This window comes from Giraffa tippelskirchi, chromosome 6 (assembly GCF_054371585.1).
Source record: "Giraffa tippelskirchi isolate mGirTip1 chromosome 6, T2T-mGirTip1v1.2.pri, whole genome shotgun sequence".
NCBI lineage: Eukaryota > Metazoa > Chordata > Mammalia > Artiodactyla > Giraffidae > Giraffa > Giraffa tippelskirchi.
The window spans coordinates 64,598,791-64,616,189 of NC_137280.1; the positions used below are offsets into that span (position 1 = coordinate 64,598,791).

Consider the following 17,399-nt stretch of genomic DNA (forward strand, 5'->3'; position numbering starts at 1 on the left):
CAATTCTGAGCGCTTGCAGGTGGAGCTTGGGCAGTACCTGCTCATCATGCCTTTCTGAGCTCTGGGTTCTGGTTCTGGTGGGACGTGAAAGTCAAGTTCAGGCCATAGTGGGGTATAGGAAGGACTTCTGTGGAAACCCCTTGTCTTTTGGATTTGACCTTGTTTCTTCTACCTTCATAGCAGGTGGACCCTGCACGTGGGGACACCAGAGTGTTGTTCCTGTCCCTCAGATGTGCTCAAGCTCCTTTCCCTCCATCACGTGGTTCCCTGAGCCATGGCAGGTGTGTAGTCACCTGAGCCAGCAAGTCCCAGACCCCCTTATCCCCTAGAAGGGAACCCTGCCCCCCCGCCATCGGTAAGCTGATGATGCTGCCCCGGAAGGCTAATTGGAGGGTGGAGCACCTGACAGTTCCTTGGGTAATGAGTGTTTGTTTCTGGAGGCTCCTAGGACATCACCCCAGCTGATTGTAGGCTGTGTGCTTTTCAGGATGGGTATCCACCCACCGTGACGGAGGCAGAGGTCACAAGGAGGGCAGGGCCTTTCCTCCAATGGAAAACCAGATCTGAGGCCTCCCATGGGAGATTAGGAATGAACTGGACATGAATCGAGAGGCAGGGAGTTCAGCATCCAGTGGGCTTGGAGGAGGGGTCAAGGGAGGAGAGGACCCAGGCATTAGTCCGTGATGCTTGGGTTTCTGTCTCCTCACCTCTCCCCCCATCTCCCAAGCCTAGGGTCACGAAGTAGGCTGGAAACACTCTATTGGTGGAAGGGAGAGACTCACGTGTGGGCCACCCCGACAAAGAGGGATGGTCACCATTAGGTGTGTGTTCTGGACCAAACCGCAGGGTCTGCACCTGGCCCTGCCCAGCCCCCACCAGGTGGCTGGATCTGGCTGGGTCTAGAGCGTGCTCCGTGGTCTGAGAACAAGGCCGCGTTGGGGAAGGTTCACATTGGCTTTTCCCTGCCTCCATTGAGACGTTTTCTGAACGTTGAGCTTTAAGCCAACTTTTTCACTCTCCTCTTTCACTTTCATCAAGAGGCTCTTTAGTTCTTCTTCACTTTCTGCCATAAGGGTGGTGTCATCTGCATATCTGAGGTTATTGCTATTTCTCCGGGCAGTCTTGATTCCAGCTTGTGTTTCTTCCATCCCAGCATTTCTCATGATGATGTACTCTGCATATAAGTTAAATAAGCAGGGTGACAATATACAGCCTTGACCTACTCCTTTTCCTATTTTGAACCAGTCTGTTGTTCCATGTCCAGTTCTAACTGTTGCTTCCTGACCTGCATACAGGTTTCTCAAGACACAGGTCAGATGGTCTGGTATTCCCATCTCTTTCAGAATTTTCCACAGTTTATTGTGAGCCACACAGTCAAAGGCTTTGGCATAGTCAATGAAGCAGAAATAGATGTTTTTCTGGAACTCTCTTGCTTTTTCGATGATCCAGCAGATATTGGCAATTCGATCTCTGGTTCCTCTGCCTTTTCTAAAACCAGCTTGAACATCTGGAAGTTCACGGTTCACGTATTGCTGAAGCCTGGCTTGGAGAATTTTGAGCATTACTTTACTAGCATGTGAGATGAATGCAATTGTGCGGTAGTTTGAGCATTCTTTGGCATTGCCTTTCTTTGGGATTGGAATGAAAACTGACTTTTTCCAGTCCTGTGGCCACTGCTGAGTTTTCCAGATTTGCTGGCATATCGAGTGCAGCACTTTCACAGCATCATCTTTGAGGATTTGAAATAGCTCAACTGGAATTCTATCACCTCCACTAGCTTTGTTCGTAGTGATGCTTTCTAAGGCCCACTTGACTTCACATTCCAGAATGTCTGGCTCTAGGTGAGTAATCACACCATCGTGATTATCTGGGTCATGAAGATCTTTTTTGTACAGTTCTTCTGTGTATTCTTGCCACCTCTTCTTAATATGTTCTGCTTCTGTTAGGTCCATACCATTTCTGTCCTTGATCGAGCCCATCTTTGCATGAAATGTTCCCTTGGTATCTCTAATTTTCTTGAAGAGATCTCTAGTCTTTCCCATTCTATTGTTTTCCTCTATTTCTTTGCATTGATCGCTGAGGAAGGCTTTCTTATCTCTCCGTGCTATTCTTTGGAACTCTGCATTGAGATGGGAATATCTTTCCTTTTCTCCTTTGCTTTTCACTTCTCTTCCTTTCCCAGCTATTTGTAAGGCCTCCTCAGACAGCCATTTTGCTTTTTTGCATTTCTTTTCCATTGGGATGCTCTTGATCCCTGTCTCCTGTACAATGTCACGAACTTCCGTCCACAGTTCATCAACAACTCTGTCTATCAGATCTAGTCCCTTAAATCTATTTGTCGCAAAGAGTCGGACACGACTGAGCGACTGAACTATTGAGACGTCTCCTAAGGAAGGGACAGCTTCTGCGGTCACTACCGCCCCTTCTATAACGACAAAAAGGAAGAGTGCCACATGCTTCAGGACCCCTCTCAATCTCGGGTTCACACATCTGGGCGAGGAGAGGGGCTCGCACACGGGGATTCTGAACTCACTCAGCAGGGTGGTTGGGAGGTCTGCGAGCACACGCAGCCCCCGTTTATGGACTAGAAAAGTCTGCGTGCTCAATTTACCACAGCTAACACTTACTGATGCCCATGGCTATGCTCAGGTGCCTCCTTGAGAGGGGCTTCGCAGGCCTTAGAGCACCCAGTCCTTCTCCGTGCCCTCCTCTGTTCACGTCTCTGCCCAGCCAGCAGTCACATAGGAGAGTGGGGCTTGAGAAACGTTTGTGGAAGGACTGCCTGGCTGATTGGACCAGCGGATTTCACGTTTCTCCAGATGGCAGCTGGGGAGAAGCTGGGGGTCTTTCAGAGCCGGGCAGAGCCTCTTGCAGACACCTAGGAGCACATACACCTTTCCAGGGATTCCTGCCCGCCTGGCCTCTGAGGGAACAGGCTCCATGCTCAGCTGTTCCTTCCAACAGGTACAGAGATCTGGGGACCTCTGTGGTTCTGGATCTGGGTGTCTCTTAAGTGCAGAGCTCTGGACCCCTTGTAGAGTGGGGTGGGGGTGGCCCCCTTTCAAAAATACCATTAGGAAGAGGAAAATGGGTCTGGGGACAGAATGGGTAGCGGTCTTCACTGAAGACTCTTTTAGTCTCTTCTGTGTCGTCTTTTGAATGACTTAGCTCTTCAGAAACATTTGTGTGTTGCTGTGAATACAGCAGCTCGGAGTTCTGGAGCAGAGCACCAGGCTGGCAAGTGTGGCCCCTGTGGTCTTACAAACATACTGTGCATCTTTGCTTCATCAGGATTCATTCTGTGTTAGGGTCTCTGCGTGTTCCCATTAACTGAAGACACTGGGAGGTCACAACTAACCCGGGCGATGGTTTTAGTGAAAGCAGACCAGGGGAGGATGTGAATGAGAGGATGTGGTAAAGGGGTATATTGGGTGGGATGTGTACCCTGCAAAGACGTTTTCAAATCCTAACCCTCAGTATCTGTGAATGTGACCTTATTCGGAAGTAGGGTCTTTGCAGATGTCACTGAGTTAAGATGAGGTCATACTGGAGTAGGGTGAGCCCTAAGTCCAATCCATGGTGCTTTTGAAGAGAAAGGATGGGGACGGACACACACACACACACACACACACACACACACACACACACACACACAGGGACAAAGGCCAAGTGAGGACGGAAGCAGATTAGACCTCGCGTCTACTAGCCAAGCGGCACCAAGAATTGCCAGCAAACCAGAAGCTGGAAGAGGCCAGCAAGGATGCTGCTCTAGCACCTACTGAGAGAGCATGGCCCTGCTGACACTGATTTTGGGCTTCCACCCTCCGGAACTGTGAGAGAATTGAGTTTGTTGTTTTAAGCCACCTGGTTTGTGGTCGTTTCTTACGGAAGCTCTAGGAGCCTAGCATAGGAGGGAATCCCATCCTGTCCCCTGGCGAGGGCTTTCCCAGACCCCATTTAGAGCCTGCAGTTGTAAGTTAGTAAGTGCACTTTCCTACGTGCCTCTGCTGTTAGATTTGGCATTCCCTCACTCATTGACTCATTATCGTTGGGCAGTTAGAATGTCATGGGATCTGTCGTGAATCTGCTGAACGCTCTTCTTCCCTGTCCTACTCTCCAAATCTCAATCTATCATTTGCTTCAACCAGGTGGCGGCCCCATCCTCTGGCTCTCTTCTGATTCATGCCTTCCTCCTTGGCTTCTCTGACCTACCTGAAACCTCCCCATCCATCTCAGGGCAGGCCCCTCCCAAGATACCTTCTGGGACCTCTCAAGGGCTCCCCACCCCCTCTCTGAAGCCCAGCAGTCCTCTGAGTTGGACCACCTGTGGCTCTGGTCCTCAGACTGGCATTGGTCTTGTAGACGTGTCTCCTGGCTGACAGTGAGCACCCTGCAGACCCTTTCTCATTTACTCCTTGCAGCAGCTCTGGAAGGGGGGTCCTGTTATCAGCCCTGCCCTGCAGAGTAGGGCCAGAGAGGGGTCAGCCGGGGTCATAGCATGTATGCAAGCAGATGGCTTTCATACCCAGGTCTGGACCCCACAGGCTGCTCCCTGAAGCCCATTCCTATGGCCCTCACCCTGTGCCCAGCTCCTGCGGGAAGTGGCCCTGGTCCTCACGGCTTAGAGAGGTTTTCATGGGTGCTTGATCTGTCTAGGGTTGTTTATGAGGGATTTAGGAATATCTGATAGGTGAGCTCTTGAGGGGGCGGGTTGTATCTTTACTTGTGGAGAGTCGCTGGCCCACCGCCCTGGGCTGGCAAAGAGCAGGAGCCCAGTGATGCAGGCGACCGAAGGGAAGACTCGGAGGAGGAGCAGCCATGGTGTCGCACAAAAAAGCCTGGCTCCTGGAACCCCTGAGACTCCAAGATCCGGCTCTTTCACATGACTTTGGGCAGAGTAGCTTCCCCTTCGTGCCTCACCTTCCTCATCTGTAAAATGGGGACAAGAATAGCATCAACCCCCAAAGTCTGCTGTGAGGGTTCCGGGCATTACTGGGGGGAAGTGCACAGGAGGTTCTTAGCTAGTGGTCAGTGTGATGGAAACGGAGGCTCTTGGATGGAAGCTCGGGCAACATCTGTTGAGGCTGCTTTAGGAATGGAGATGGAAGAGCAGCTTCCTGGCCTTTGAACAGCCAAGCAGTGAGACCTCTGGGCACGTCAGAGTGTGGCAGTCTACAAATGTCTCTTTTTTTCAGGCACGGCCAGGCCGAGTGCCCTGGTGCAGCTCCCTGCCCTGGAAAGGGAGGGAGGGAGGGCATTCTGGTCCTGGGCTGTCCTGCAGACTCATTGGCATCTCTTACTGCGCCGCCGGGGCTGAGGTGGAGGCTGCAAGGCCTGGAAGCCTGCATGCTGGGGGAGGAACGTTCATGTTTCACACAGGAAGAAAGGTCACAATATCTCCCTTCAGTGGCATTTCACACCAACCGCAGCTCCTGCCACATTGATAGAGAGCCTGGCCCGGAGCACTCTCCCAGGCCCTCTGTGGGGAAGGCTGTGCCCATTTTTCAGATGAGGGTCTGGTGTGGTCCCCCTGCACAAGACACCTGCCCCCTCCAGAGATGCTTGGCTCACCCCCTCTGAAGTCAGTGCCCCTCCTGGGGGCCTGACTGCTGTCCCTGCATCAGGGAGGCACAGCGAGTCTTCCAACGTGGGGAAGGAGGCCGTGGGTGGCCGGGGGATTTGTAACCACTCCCGGCCCATCATTGTCTCTGTCTGCAATGGTCAGGTGCTTCCTAGTGGCCACTGTAGGGCGGATGCTCAGCTGGTCCACTCCACTGCCTTGCAGGAAATCACCAGGTTGAGCAGGAGAGCAGAAAAGGCAGGGGGGACCCCTTGCCATCTGCCCATCCCTCAGAAAGTGCTTGATTCTCTGAAAGGAGCTGCCGAACTATGGCCTGAGTCAATGAAGAAAGACTCCTGCCTCCTGCTCTCTCAGGCTCAGGGCTCTGGAGGGGAAATCACTGGTCACTCCTGCCCAAATTAGATGTGCCCCAGGCCAGTGGCATGGTGGATTCAGCTTTACAAAACAGCTGTGCCAAGGGCCCCGCCCACAAGGAATCTGATGTAATTGTACTGGAAGGAACTAGGGCATCTGTGCTTTTTGAAGCAACCAGGTGATTCGAATGTCAGCCCAGGTTGAGGTGCATGGGGTCACTTACAAGTGTGCCCTTCCTCACCACATAGGTGCATGTGGTTCGTGAAGACCTCCCTTCAAATCTGCTAGACAGGAGACTCCAGAAGAAGACTGATGGTGAAAGCAAGGGGTAAGTGAGTGCCCGCAGGCACCAGGCACTGTGCTGAGTGCATGTACTGCTCTCAGTCTTCATCATGCCTGTCTGAGGAAGGCTCTGAAAAATCCCCATTTTATGGATGCAGAAACTGAGGTCATGAGGGTGAAATACATATCCAAAGGTACAGGGCTGGTAGGGTTGGAGTTGGGCTTGTCCAACTGTGACTTCACAGTGCAGACCGCTGACTTGACTGCCCCTGCCAGGACTGGGAGCTGCGGGAACAGCTGTTCACTGAGATTGCTGTGTGCTCTGGAAATCCCACCTGGGTCCAACCCTATAGAAAATGTAAGTTCCATGTGACCTCGAGCCCCACGTGTAGAAACTGGTCTAGGTTGCCTTTTTGAGAAATACCTCATTGAGGAAATTTCAGTATTTAAATGATATCTAGGTTTCTGAGTAGTGTTTTATGTTTTAGGAAGGTAGATATTTACATACACACAGATCCAGGGGTTTCTATTCCTGTTTGAGTGCCGTGGGCGTGACAGAGAGGAGGAAGACTGACTTTCAGAAAGCTCAGATGATCAGATACTGCCGGATGCTCTCTGAGCTGGAAGGTGACGTTGCTGATACGTGGCCTTGTGGCCGCCTGTATTTTCCATGCTCTGCTTAGAGATCACAGTTTCTTTGTGTTGATCTTCAAATGCCTCTGGGCTTGATCATTTCTCATACCTTGAGTGCTGTTTCTAATGCCCCGGAGCTCTACTCACTCCTTTTCCATATATTAGTGAAGTTTTACCAGTGAAAATCATCATTATTGTTGTCATTTGTGGCACAGATAATGTTGTGATTGCAAAGAACAGAAATGGATTAGAAAAGGAAATCACTAACCACTCTCCCCTTAACCAATCAGATTGTTTTCAGACATCTGATCTGTCTGTCCATATATTAACAATCTGTTGTTGTTGTTTAGTCGCTAAGTCATGTCCGACTCTTTCGGGACCCCATGGACTTGCAAGGCTCCTCTGTTCATGGGATTTTCCAGGCAAGAATACTGAGGTTGCTATTTCCTTCTCCAGGGGATCTTCCCAACCCAGAGATCAAACCCACGTCTCCTGCATTGCAGGTGGATTCTTTACCATGAGCCACCTGGGATATAAGCATAGGTGCCTATATAGTGCCTTGATATAGACGTAGGTATAGGGAATATTCTGTAATCTGACACTATATCCTAAGCATTTTGTTCAAGCACCTTACTAATGATCATTTTTTAAAAAGTTCATCATGTTCTAAACCAGTGCTGTGTTGTTAAAAATGAAGGTTCCTAGGAGTTTGCTGTAATACTTAAGGGTGCTCTGAGATGCTTTGTGCATATAACTCTTCTCTTCTTGGAAAATCCTTTGGACACATTCTCAGCAGAAGGAGAATTGAGTCAAAAGGCACAGTTTTATGAGTTTGATGAACACTGCCAAATTACTCTCAAATAAGGTTTTTTGACACTCTTCCCATCAATGTGTGGACCTGCTGATTCACCACAGCCTCATCAACACCGGGTATTATTAGCTGGAAAAAATTATAATTTAATTGATGCAGAACAGTTCTCTCATTACATTTATACTTTTTTATCCTTAATGAGGCCAATTATTTTTTCATCTGCTTGTTTACCAACTCTCTTGGGGCATGCTGATGTTGGCTCCTCATGTAGCCAAATTCATGACTTTCCATGTGAATGCCTTCAAGTTGAGCCAGTTGCAACTCAGTCTTTATTGAAAATGAGTGAGCTTTGAAATTGAGCCTTTGTGTGAACTGCTGATCAGCACATGGGCTTCTGGGTTTGGATGCTGGGGTTGAAACCCCCTGTTCCTCCCTTGTGTCATGGAGTTCCGCTTGCAATCTGAACTTGCCCCTGTAGTCTTCATGACTTCAGACATCAGACTTGTTCCCCTAGATTTGTCTTTGGAACAAAGCAAGATTTGTCTTCGGAAAGCTTTGCAACATAGTCTTTCAACTATTTTTGGGCTTCCTAGCTTTAAAAAAAAAAAATGAAGAAAAGTCCTCTGTTTCCTGTTAAGTTGCTGTATTTGTGGTGCTGTTTGCGTTTCTAGATAGCTTTCTCTGATTTTCTTACTTCTTCACCTCGCCACATCCTGTGGGGCTGGGAGGCTCCTCCAAGCCCTGTTTACCTCTGCCTGTCTGTCATTGGTGCCTGGCATCCTCACCTGGCTCCCCAGCTGGAACCTTCCTCCCTGGGATGGCTGAGGCCAGTTGGGAGATGCCAGGATGGATATTAAAGAGCCTTGTTGTCCCTAATGAAGAGCAAGGCCTACATTGGTAGGAGAGCCTGCATTCAACTTAGGGGGAATAATTGGATGGGAATTGGAATTTCTAAGTTTAGACTTAGAGCATCTTAGGGTGAAAAGAAACCTCCTATCCTTCTCTGGAGCAGGACTCCCACATGGGAGGTGGGTTCTCCTTAGCCCAGGTTGTGCAGAAAGGAAGTGGTAGAGCCCAGATCACTGAACAGGATGGGCCATCTGCCTGAACTTGAGCTTTACTGCCTCCCTGTGACCTGTACCTTCACCCTGACACTCAGCATTCCCCTGGAGGTCTGTCTCCTCTGCCTTCCACCTGTGATTGCCCCAACATTGAGCTCCCAATTCAGGGATGAGCCATAGGCCAAAGTCATCTGTGTTTTCTAGAATATACTGTACTGCTTAACAGATAGCTTCTGTGACATCACTCATTTCATAATTTTCCCAAGTAAACTTTACCCCTTCCCCAATGTTCTCATCACTTACTCTTGTTTGCACAAACACCAGGCTCCCATTTATTCCATTTCCCTTGGCACTGTGATCTGTTTCCCCAAGCATCATCCTCAGAAAGGAGGACTCTCGCTGGATGAGGTGGGTGCCTGGGTGAAGATGACCCCCAGGATCTGTATATTTCCTAGGAGGACTGAGTCAGGCATCTGGGGTTCTCCCATGTTGATTCTGCCCCAGAGGCCGTTTTCTCAGAATGGAGCCTCTCCCAGGTCCCTATCTCCTTAGGGAGCACAAAAGACTAGGTATCCTGAGCAACTGCCTACAACCTGAACGATGGATGACTTAAGAGACCTAGCATCAGTTCTGAAGCTTTGATTGCAAACACTTCCATTTCATGACCTTGATGGCTTCCTAGGGCTATAGGATTAAGTCTCCAAACTGCAGTGTACAGGACCTTCCATCAGTGTTACTCCCCCTGGTAATGGGAAGTCACAGCCCACATTCATGCTGGTGGATGCTATGCTTATGGAGGACTTCCCCTGCTTTATGTCCTGGGCTGTCCCAGCAGCCTGGGTGAGAGAATGGTTGTATACTGGGTATCTGATGAACAGTCAGATCCCAACTGGCTGATGTTAGTGGCTCATTTCTTTTGTTTCATATGCTGTCTTGAATCTCTCACTTCTTTAAAGCTGTTGATCACAGGTCACCTTCTCTAGGGAATTCTCTGTGAGTGGCTTACTTGTCATCTTCACTGTGAATGTTTCTCAAGGACCATGATAAATGCTTACACAGATTACATAATTTAACCTATTCCAAGTCATTACCTTTCATTTGTTGTCTAGCTGCTGAAGTGTGACTGCCTTGTTCAACCCAATATATCTGTTTATATATCCATTGATCCATTCCGCCATCATTGAATCAGTCAGCAGAGCTCTTTTCCTGTTTTAGGTGCTAGGGAACATAGAGGAAGAGTATGTCTCTTCCTTAAGGATCTGGGACTCATAACACATTAAAACAACTACAGATGTTTGCTAATTCACAGCTCTCCTTTGTCAGTCATAGCCCTGAGCCTGGCCTTGTCATCTTTGTCAATAAGCACTCTAAGGAAGCTGTTCCCCACCAGGGATGGTCTGTTCACTTGCCTGATCCTGAAGCCTTCATCCTGGTGGCACAGGGCCTGATCATTCATGAGAACCTTCTTGCTGTAGTTGGGTTTCCTGGGAAGCGGATGCCAAGGTTGTTCTTGTTGTTGTTCATTCGCTAAATCGTGTCTGACTCTTTGCGACCCCTTGGACTGCAGCACGCCAGGCTTCCCTGTCCTTCACTATCTCCCAGAGTTTGCTGAGATTCATGTCCATTGAGTAGGTGATGCTATCTAACCATCTCATCTTCTGAGATGGGAGGTTTATTACGGGGTACCTTTGGGATCAACAACTGTGAAACTGAGGGAGAAGAAATCAAGATGGAGCAGAGGGAGAAGCTGAGCAGGGAGAATGACTAACCAAGACCCCAGGCAACCCCCTAGGAGCCCTGCTGCTAGAAGGGCCTTTCAGAATTGTCCAGAATCGAGATGAGGATTGGTCAGTCATTATTTGAGGGTGCCCTTGGAAGGGGGTGCCACCTTGAGCAAGGCAGTGTCTTTGGCCAAGACGGTCTCCAAAGAGGGCCAAGAGCTGAGGCCATCTTTTGCCAGCATGTTCAGCAGTTGCTTTGGTGATGGCTGGATGAATCGATGTCTGCTTTGTTCATCATTTTATTCCTCGTACCTAGCAGTGACAGAATTTATTTTCCTGGGCTCCAAAATCATTGTGGATGGTGACTGCAGCCATGAAACTAAAAGACGCTTGCTCCTCAGAAGGAAAGCTATAACAAACCTAGACAGCATATTAAAAAGTAAAGACATCACTTTGCCGACACAGGTCCATATAGTCAAAGCTATAGTTTTTCCAGTAGTCATGTATGGATGTGAGAGTTGGGCCATAAAGAAGGCTGAGTACTGAAGAATTGATGCTTTTGAACTGTGGTGCTGGAGAAGACTCTTGAGAGTCCCTTGGACAGCAAGGAGATCAAACCAGTCAATCCTACAGGAAATCAACCCTGAATATTCATTAGAAAGAATGAGGCTAAAGCTGAAGCTCCAATACTTTGGCAACTTGATGTGAAGAGCCAACTCATTAGAAAAGACCCTGATGCTGGGAAAGATTGAAGGTCAAAGGAGAATAGGGTAACAGAGGATGAGATGGTTAGATAGCATTACCGACTCAATAGACATGAATTTGAGTGAAGTCCGGGAGATAGTAATGGGAGCTGGCGTGCTACAGTTCATGGGGTCACAAGCAGTCGGACACAACTGATGGACAGAACAACAGCAACAGCAACAACCCAGCACACAACTGGCACCCAGTATTTTGGGGGTTGGAATTACTCAAACTTTATATAAAGCATGATTAACTCATCCAGAAAGTATTGACTATTTTAGCAATAATTTTTGAGCATCTGTTGTATACCAGGCACTATTATCTTGCTTTTGGAGTTTATAATCTAGGGGGTTTGGGATGGGTGTTGGTTCAACTGGGCTTCCTGGAAGAGGTGACATTCATTCTAGGGGTGTGACTTCCTGGAAGGTGGGCCCTGGCCCAGTGTTGGACCCAGTGTTTCCTTGGCTCCCTAGGAGATGACTTTTTGAGATGGAGAGTGAATGGGTAAGGGATGTTTTTCTCAGGGAAGGAGGGGACTCTCCATCCAGCCCACCTGTCGGGGCACTTGTCCGCCATGGGAAATTCCCTGCTTGTCTTGTGTCCACTGGCGTTTGAACTCCCAGTAGCCTGGAACTTCCCCAGGGGTCCCATTGGCCCAGTGACTTTTGAGTAATTGGAGAGCGGAGGGACCACTCTTTTAAGCTGAGTGGAAACATATTTTCTTCTTTGTGAGTCACCAAAAACTACAGCCCTGGGTAGTTGCTTTTCTTTTCTTGTATGTAAATCAGCTGTCATTACAGTTCAGGAAGTTGAGACTGTGAGCAAGGAGGGCGAGATGGAATCAGTGAATTTTAGATCTGAAAGCGACCTAGAGGTTGTGCGGTCCAACACCTTCCTTTGCAAGAGGCCCCAAGTGGGAAAGGGACTTCCAAGGTCACCTAATGGTCTGGAGAGAGGGGCAAGGTGTTTGACTCCCTGTAAAGCACTGGCTGGTATATTTGGTCGTTTCTTCCCAGTCCACTCACTGCTCCACGGGGCACCAAGATGCACTCCACAGCCTGGCCCACAGCAGGTTGTTTTTATCTGCACGTGTCGTCACCAAGTGATATGAGAGGCTGTTACCGAAAGCTATAGCTTTGATGTTCTGGGTGACAAGACCGAAGTACCGTGGCAGGAAGAGAGGTTTTGGGGGTTTGGAGAATCAAAAACTATTTACCTTGGGGTTGATTTAATAATTTTATATCTTTGGGGTGGGAGAGGTGGTGAGAGAAAGTTGAATGCAAGTGCAGCTATGAAAAAGCGAGTTTGGAGTGGAGGGTTAGGAAGTAACATGCTGCCAGGCTCCAGGGAAAGCAGCCCAGTAAAGGGTGACCCTCTAGAAGGCTCTTCCTCCCCTGGCCACCACCACACCCTCTGTTTTGTTGGGAGGATTTGCACGGTACTTTACAGTTTACAAAGCATTTTCACAGATACCTGCTTCCATCGACACACGGGGCGGTGCTTTCCAATTCTGTCTGCCCCCACTTTTGCACCATTTGCGGGGAGCTTGCCTGGGAACCCAGGCATCTCTGACTCCAGTTCCTTTCTTCTTGGGACAGGGACAGGGTAGGTCCTCACTCTCCTTCCTGGGGGAAGCATAGGGCTTAGGAGTTGTTTCTGTGCTCCCCACCAGCCTCTCCCTTGCAGAGGTCTTGAGCATGGTTTTCAAGCACCCTGTGCCTTTGTTTCTTGAGCTGTAAAATGGGCAACCTAAGAGTCACCTCCTGGCTGAGGGCTCTGCCTGGTTCCTGGCATTGGAGTTAGAGAACCTGGAGGGGATTAATTCAGGTGATGTTCCCACCTTGCTCTCACAGCAGCTCTGCAGTTCCAGGAACCTACGGGCTGGTCTCTTGGCGACCAGATCTCAGCATCCTCAAATATACTGGATGCTGCTGCTCCTTCTGGGTCTTCAATCATTCTGGTCCCTGCACCTCTGAAAACAGGAGGATGTGTGGTGAGTGACAACTGTGTATGGGGCCACAGCATTGTCAAGCAAGTGCAGAAGGGTTGATCCTCAGAGCAGACTCTCACCGGAACTGGGTTGATTTCTTTTTCTCCCTGTATATTAAAAACAACATCAAGCAAACCTTTTTGATGAGATAAGTCATTCACAGGACAAAACACAGAAGGGATAAAAGTGTTTTTGATGAGGACTCCTACCCGTTCTGTCCCCAGACCCTTTTTTCTCCTCACTGATGACACTGATGTCCCCAGCTGGCTGGGTCCCCCAGAGATCATCTGGGCATTGCTGAAACTCCTTGAAAAGGAAGATGTGTTTCTATGACCACGTCTCCAAACAGGGGTTGGGCATCAAGTGTATATAGTGCAGAGAAGCCCTGGTGGGAGAACACAGGGCAGGGAGCCTGGATCTCAGGCCCCTTGTAGCTGCATTGGGACCGCAACCTCATGGGTGGGTACCTCGGCTTCAGGGGCAGGATGGGCTTGGTGCTGGCTGCTCCTTGGCCTGGAGTGCCAGCCTCCCTCCTGCCTGCACAAGTCCCATGGATGCAACCTGGGCTCATCCCAGCTCATTCATGCTCCAGATTAAAACCTGGACAGGAGCCTGCCTCCAACCTCATTTTCCCCACAGTGTGGAAGGAGAATGTTGCTGTTGTTGTTCAAGTCTCTCACTCAGTCGTGTCTGACTCTTTGCGACCCCATGGACTGCAGCATGCCAGGCTTCCCAGTCCTTCACTATCTCCCAGGGTTTGCTCAAACTCATGTCCATTGAGTCAACAATGCCATCTAACCATCTCATCCTTTTTCGTCCCCTTCTCCTCCTGTCCTCAGTCTTTCCCAGCATCAGGGTCTTTTCCAATGAGTCGGCTCTTCACATCAGGTGGCCAGATTATTGGAGCTTCAGCATCAGTCCTTCCAATGAGTATTCAGGACTGGTTTCCTTTAGGATTGATTGATTTGATCTCCCTGCTGTCCAAGGGACTCTCAATATTCTTCCCCAGCACCACAGTTCAAAAGCATCGCTTCTTCGGCACTCAGCCTTCTTTATGGTCCAGTTCTCACATCCATATATGACTCCTGGAAAGGGAATAACAGTAGAATTTGCCTGAAGGGTTCTTATGGGGATCAGATGACTCAAGATGCAGACAACTCTCACAACGCTGCCTGGCACATAGCAAAAGTCAGCTTTGGCTGAACTGGTCCCTGTTGCCGCTGCCTTCCTCCAGCTCCTCACCCCCCAGCCCCCCAAAACCCACCGTCCTGGCTCTCTGCTGGATGGCAAGGATGTGGATCCTCCAAGCCTGGCCTTGGGGCATGGCAGTAAAAGTAGCCACCCATCTGTCTTTCTTTTTCTTGGTGAGAATGGTGGTCGTTCCTTTGTAGTACCCTGGTGGCTCAGATGGTAAAGAGCCTGCCTGCAATGCAGGAGATGTGGGTTCCATCCTGGGGTTGGGAAGATCCCCTGGAGAAGAGAATGGCAACCCACTCCAGTGTTCTTGCCTGGAGAATCCCATGGAAAGAGGAGCCTGCTGGGCTACAGCCCAGGGGATCACAAAGAATCAGACACAACTGAGCAACTAAACCACCATACGGTGAATCATAACACTTTTACATCTGGTTTTGGTGGAAAAGCCTTGTATTTGGGCCTGCACGGATGGTCTGTACTAGACCTTTAGGCCTGTTCCCGCCTTCCTGCTCCTCAGCTCTTGGTCATCTTTTACTCGAGTGTGATTTCAGAATGGCAGGAAAAATTGCAAGGATGATTTCCAGGTCAGGAGTTCCCATACAGCTGCTCACTTCATGGCCGTCTCACTGTCTCCTACCAAGAAGCCCAGGGCCCTGCCTGTGGGATGGCTGGTCCCAGCTGCCATCAGTATGCCCAGGTGGCACTGGGGCCGGATGCCTGGTGACAAGGTGGCCTTGCTCACAGCGGAGCTAGTGATTAATTATCCAGCGCTGTACGTCACACTCTGTGTCCCTTGCCTTCTTTTGGAGAAAGGACGATGGTATGATTCCTTTTTTCAGGTGATGGATAGGAGTAGACACTCTGGAGCTGTGATGCAGAGCAAGGGAGGTCCCCCTTGAGGGGCTGGGGTCTGGGCCCTCATCTGTGTCTTGCTTCCTCAGGACCTTGGCGGATAGTGGGTCTGCTAGTCACGGGCACTCAGGCTCTTCATTCATCAGGGCCCAGCGCTGGGCCCAGCAGTGATGTCCCTCCATCCCGAGTGACATCAAGGCAGTATTGTCGGCCTCCCCATGGAAACCCGTGGTCCCCTGGTTCAGGCTCAAGCGCAAAGCATCTCCATGAGCCACAGTGGAGGTGAGCTGTCTGTCCTCCAGACAGAGTGTCAGGCAGGAAGGTCTGAGAGCAGCAGCCCCCTCACCCTTCAGATCCAGGCTTCTGGCCTCTCCCCACCCCAGCCCACCGCCCCGTCTTCTGCTGAGCTTGCCAGATCCCTGGGAGAAGTGGAGGTGCACACGCTGTCACCCTGGGTCAGGCCAGTCCCCTCTCCTCCCGGCTTGTCTCTCTGTGGCTGCCCTGCCTGCTGGCTCTGGGTGCTGAGGTTGTGACCCGCCCACTCTGGCCCCCGGCCACTCAGGCCGCCCTCCCACCATGCTCTGGCTGGGCTGAGTCTTGGGGAGAAAGTTAGATATTTTAGTTCCTTAATTTCCACAGAACATCACTCCGTGTGTGTGGTTTAAAACATTAATTAAAAACATTAATCAAAAAAAAAAACATTAATCAGTCTGGCTGCCTTGGAAAGAGGTTCTTTTTCTGCAGGAGCTGATGTTCTTATTCTCGCAGGTTCCTTTTGAGGACAGGGTAGGGGGAGCGCACAGAACCGACACTTGAGCCACAGATCTGCTTGTTGGTGTCGGGCAGCCTCCCTAGCTGAGCTTTAGTTTCCACATCTGTAAAGTGGGGATGACGGTTGTACCTGTGGCCAGACCTCCTGGGGTCCTGGTAGGTGCTCAGTGAGGTCTGGAGGAATATTCCTTAGCAAAGGGTCCCATACCAAGTGTGCTTATAAATGGCACTGTTATGATGAATTACATGAATTGCATCCTTAATACTTGTGGTTTCCCAGAGCCCCTTTTCATGAACTCTTGTTTAATCCTGGCAGCATAATGGGGAGATGGGGTAAGTGTCATAATCCATTCCATTTCACAGATGAAGAAACTTGAGACCTGAGAGTCACAGCCAGGTCTGGAGATGAGTGGCTTTGACTCAAACTTCAGCTTTTCGCATTGTTTGCCTTGGCTTCAGTTATTCCCTTAGCCCCGTGTCCTGAGCCCCTACACTGAGCAAGTCATGGTAGTGAGATAGGAAGAGAGGAGTCCTTATTTTCCCCTCTTATTGGGAGGGGACTGAGAAGTTAGGGCCCAGGCATTGGCTTCAGTTTGGTACTAATGATAACTGATGTTTCTCGGGTTCATAGCATGCATAACGTGCCAGGCCAAGTGCTGAGTTCTACAAAGATTCTCACTCAACACGAAGAACAAACCTCGAGGATGAGAAACTGAGGCTCAGAGAAGTGGTCACTCGCTCAGGCTCCTCACAGGACTTTTTCAGGCGTAGAAGTGGGATGCCAACCCAGGCACACTGACAAGAGCCCACAGTCAGTCAGGAAGCCGGGCTGCTGCCTTTTGTGGATAATGAAGCGAATGCACTTTGACAATGAGGCAAAAAGTGCTTTCCTGGTCAAAATGCCGGAGCAGCGTGGGAGGCTGCCCACAGCTCAGCATGGATGTGCTGAGGAGGGCATCTTTCTGGGTGCATGGCTAGTCAAGGGGGCCTCTCTGAGGGAGGGGGGGATTCACCCTCTCCTGCTGGGAACTGGGACTCAGATGAATTAAACTGGCACTCGATGGGAGGAGATAGGAACTCTCTGGGGCTTGCAGAGGTGTTGTAGGTTGATCCGTGATGCTAACACATCCGGAGGAGGCGTGTGACAAACAGCGGGCCTCAGAGAGGCAACCTGGGTTCAAGGTTTTGTGGAGGAGAGAGAGGGACTTGATGGTGGGGTGTCCAAGCTGCCTGGCCTCCTCTCTCAGCTGGGACAGCAGCGTCCTGAGCTGCTCCGGCTTTCCAGATTCCAGGGCGAATTCCCCTTTAGAACTTGTCAGCCTTCTTTCTCCTGAGTGTGGGGTCACTGAGCCCCATCTCCTTGATGATCTGGCTGCCAGGATGCTGGGAGTTTTTGTGGAGGCAG

The 17,399-nt window shown here is 50.0% G+C and overlaps 2 long non-coding RNA genes across 2 annotated transcripts in view; both read left to right on the top strand.

Annotated features, from left to right (window-relative positions):
• LOC145508920 (uncharacterized) overlaps window positions 1–17,399 on the top strand; it is a 221,339-nt gene that overhangs the window by 126,356 nt on the left and 77,584 nt on the right. The window lies entirely within an intron of this gene.
• On the top strand, window positions 10,426–15,922 carry LOC145508923 (uncharacterized). Its single transcript, XR_014055694.1, has 2 exons — window positions 10,426–10,938; window positions 14,241–15,922. It is a non-coding gene; the product is annotated as an uncharacterized LOC145508923 (long non-coding RNA).